Source organism: Crocuta crocuta, unplaced genomic scaffold (genome assembly GCF_008692635.1).
Source record: "Crocuta crocuta isolate KB4526 unplaced genomic scaffold, BGI_CrCroc_1.0 scaffold506, whole genome shotgun sequence".
Taxonomy (NCBI): Eukaryota; Metazoa; Chordata; class Mammalia; order Carnivora; family Hyaenidae; genus Crocuta; species Crocuta crocuta.
Genome location: NW_027528991.1, coordinates 451446 through 455626, shown reverse-complemented (window position 1 = coordinate 455626; position 4181 = coordinate 451446).

Genomic DNA, 4181 nt, shown 5'->3' with positions numbered 1-4181 from the left:
CCCGGTTTTATCCCCTGCAGCAGAGCGGGGGCCTCTGACCCCCGGGCTGTGCTGACGCAGCTCCAGGGAGGGCCCCCGCTGTCAGCCTGTGAACCTGCATTCACTGGGCATGTGGCACAGACGTGTGCACGGGGACCCGTGTCCGTCATCTGTGAGGATGGGGGTCACCCGTGTCACTGGGACGTCCGGAGGAAGGCCTCGGGGACGCTGGAGGCCACCTCAGGCCCCACCAGGCAAGGCAGCAGGACATCCCCCCCGGGCTGACGCCCACCGACGGCCCAGGTCTGTGGCTGCGCGAGCAGGCACGCCCAGCCACCCACGCCCGGGGGGGTTGCTCACGGCGTCCGGCGCTTCAAAGAGAGCAGATATTTGGGGAAAGCAGACGACCGCCATCAGGCTGACAGCTGCTGCTTCCGTGCGGGAGGAAACTGGCTTCGGACCAGACGGGCAGGGACCCCGGCGGGCGGGGGTCACCATGGCCGAGGCCCCCCCCCCCGCTCTGCCCAGAGAGCAAGCGCGAGGGAGGAATAAGCCACAGTGATGGGACAGCCCGTCACCCAGGGTGGCCACGTGGCTAACGAGGGCCCAGAATGTTTTGGGATCTGGCCCCACGAGCACTTATTTCCACTCTGGGAAATAGGGGGAGGCGGGGAGGGGGTGTGGTGGGGCCCAGGAGGGGCCAGCTGTGTCCAGGGCCACTATCACTTTGTGCCTTTTCTCCTCCCCTTGCCTTCCTAACTCAGAACAAGTACCCAGGAAAAAAGAAAGGGAGGGAAGAGGAAGGGAGCAGGGGACGAGAGGAGGAGGTGTGGGGAGGGGGGAGGGGAGGGGAGGGAGGGAGGAGGAGGGGAGGGAGGAAGGGACGGTGCTGTGTGGCGGCCACGTGACCGAAGCAGCACTTACCGGTGACCCCCGGACATGGTACTGAATGAGAGAGCGTATTGATCACAGGCGACTCTGACTCTTACCGAGGTCTCGCCTCGCTCGCTTCTCCAGACGGGCCTGCTGCCCCCGTTTTCTCCCGAGCCTGGCGGCTCACAGAGACGACCGTGCCCGGCCGGATGCGGCCGTTGGGTCCCACCGGGGGTCGCCCATGCCACCAGCCCCGCACCAGCCTCTCCTCTGGTCTGGGGCCCGGGGCCCGAAGCTCAAAGCCCCCCAGGCCCTGAGAGGCATTTCCCGCTGGAAAGCGTGGGCCCCCGGGTCAGGAGCACCGAGAGCACTTGGCCGTCGCGGGCAGATCTGAGCCCGGGGGGCCGAGGGCGGGGTGTGCACTCCGACCTTCCCAGCGCTCACCGGCTTTCGAGAGGATCAGGGAGAGTTGTTCCAAAGTTTGCTCAGCTGTGTGGCCAACTGCACACGTGGGTTCCTCCACAGAGCATGCTGGGCGTGTAGAGATAGGATCCTACCGCCCCAGCCAGTTACCGTCTTCCGGAAGGTTCCAGAGAGCTCGGGTGCCCTCCCAGTGCTGGGCCTGGGTCCCACAGACAGCGCTGACTGCAGAGAGGCTCACACCCCTCTCTGGGTGGTGGGAAGGGAGGAGGGGAGACCCCGAGTCTGGAGGCGGCCCTGCCCCCTGCCCGTGGTGCTCGTGGCTGGCAGCCTGTGAAAGGAGGAGTTTCCGTGGCCCAGCCCGTGGCCCACCAGCCTGCTGCTGCGAGTGCGCAGCTGTGGGAAGCCCCTGTGCAGGTGGGTGGCGGGCAGGGGTACCCAGAGATACGGGACACGGGGTGTGGCTCAGGTGGGGACGCAGGGGGCAGGCAGCAGCTCGAGAGAGCGCCTCCATCTTCCCTGACCCAGAGCCGTGGCGGGAGAGCCAGGCCGCCCCGGGGAAACGGGGCCCAGGGCCTGCCCCGCGGGGGTCTCAGGCCAGAAGTGACAAAGGATAAGGCGGAAAACCCCCCAGCAGAGTTCCTGCTCCCCGGGGGCGGACCCCAGGGCACACCCGGTGGGGCCCAGCCCGGCCCTGCTCACACACGGGGGCCCCACTCGGGGGACAGGGCGGCGCGGGGTCACCCCGGTTCTCAGCCGGCGGCCCCGGGGTGTCAGGAGGCCTGTCTTCACCCCACCCGGGAGGCACCGGGGTTCCAGGCGGCCTCTGCGGGAGGACCTGGCTGCGGAGGGAGGACCTCGCTGCGGGGGGAGGACCTCGCTGCGGGGGGAGGACCTCTTCGCGGGACCTCGCCGCGGGAGGCCCCTGGCATCCAGGCCCCACTGGCTTGTCCTTAGTTGTCACGTGTGGTGTCGTCATCCAGTGTATCGTCTCCTGGGACTTCGTACAAATCTGTGCGTGCTGAGTGCTCTCAGGTTAGGGTAACATGAAATAGGCCCGCAGGTTGTTGTGGTCCGAAGTTTAGAATTTTTTTTCACTTAAAGCTTCTAAAAGCCCAGCAGACCTGCTTCTCTGTGGCTGTTTGGTCCCCAAGGGACACACAGGGGTTGGAGGCACCACTTGGGGACACTGCTCTTTGCGAATGACACACTGACAGTGTGAGAACAAGAAATGAAAGCAACTCTTACTATATTTTCCTTTTCTTTTATTGGCTTTCAAGGGAGAAGAGGCATCTGCTGTGTTTGTTGTACAGAGACTGGTGAACACAGGCCACCTGTGATCACCCTTAGGCTCATTTGCAGAATTGCTACATTTTTTAGAAATGTTTGCCAACTTTCCTTACGCTTCCTGAACAACCACTATTGATTTAAATTAAATAATACATGACTATTGCAAAAACTCTTTAAAACTGAATAGAGACAAAGAGAACACCAGGGCCATGGTGGCCCCGAGCGCAAAGAACTCTGGGGTGACGGAGCTGCACGCACTCGTCGGGGGTTCTCAGACCGGCCCCTTATGAGGGAAAACCACACTGTGAGCAATTACGTGTCAGTCGAGATGGAGACAGTCGCCTTCCTCTCTTTGCAGCTCCTGACCCCTTAGCACATAGAAGACACATCCTCCCCTTTCCTGCACTCCTGCGGATTCACAAACACCTCCAGGGAAACACACTTTTAGTTTTGGGTAGAGCGTTACTCTAACGTTGAGATGTGGGCACCGTGCGTGCCAGGTGAGGGAGATCCCTGGGGTGCTGCTCAGGGCGCTTGAGTTCCATGCTGTTGCCTCTGGCCCCTCCTCCTGCCCCAGGACATTGGAATCTCAGGCAGCTCTAGCACCTTCTCTCCAACCAGCTTGATGTCACCTTTCAGCTCTCCAGGGTCAAATCCCTTTGACCTTGTACCGGCCAAGGGAGCCGAGGGTGAGAGACCCAGGAAGCCACCACCCCTGTCCCCCAGGTCCCAAGGGGGCCTTGGCCGGCTGCTTCCTCACACCCATGCCCTGCCCTTCCTAGTTAGAGGCTCAGTCCGGTTTGGTGATTCCTCTCATGGCCCCATCTGCCAAGGATTTTCAACATCCTAATTTTCCAGCAAATGAGACATTATGAAAAGGCTTGTTTATCTTAGCTAAATATCTCAATTAAAACATTCCATTCCAAAAACATGACCCAGAGTTTGGCACTTTCCTGGTTGCATGAAACAGCTGGGCCCTCTCAATAGCCACCAAGAGGCTGCTTCCTGCCACTCTGTCACTGTCATGGGGGGAGGGAGACAAATGAGCCTGAGCTGTCCCCCAAGCACTGGAGGCCAGCGCCTGTCCCTTAGAGGGGCAGAGACGGCCTGCCAGGCGCTCTCAGAGCGGGCCCAGCAGAGCTCCGCCGGACAAGCCTCAGGCCGTTTTGTGCCCTCCAGGGGCTCACCCCGCCAAGACCCCGTCTCTGGGGCAGCAGGCACGTGTGGTTCTTCCCTGTGACTCACGTTCCCCAAAGAGAGACGTTCAGTTCAGCCAGTGCCCGTGCAAAGTGGGGAAGCAAAACTCTGCAGGTCTGTCTGGAAGCTCTTGCCCAGGGAAGTAAGTCAGGCTCAGATGCCCTGGAGGTGTGAGAACACACAAGCCGGGGTCCCTGCCCTGGGGCGGCCGTCCCCAGGGGAGCCCGCAGCGTGGCAGGTGCTGTGACATGGGGTCTGCTGCTGTGAGGCGGCCAAGGAGGGAAGGGGCTTGGTCTTGGTCTCAGGCACAGAGGGAGGCACCATGCACTCTGGTCCCTCGGGCTGCAGCCTGGGGATCGGTGGGGGGTGGGGGGGGTGAGGGCGGCCTTGGCCTGTGGCGGAGGGGGGATGGGGGGGTCCTC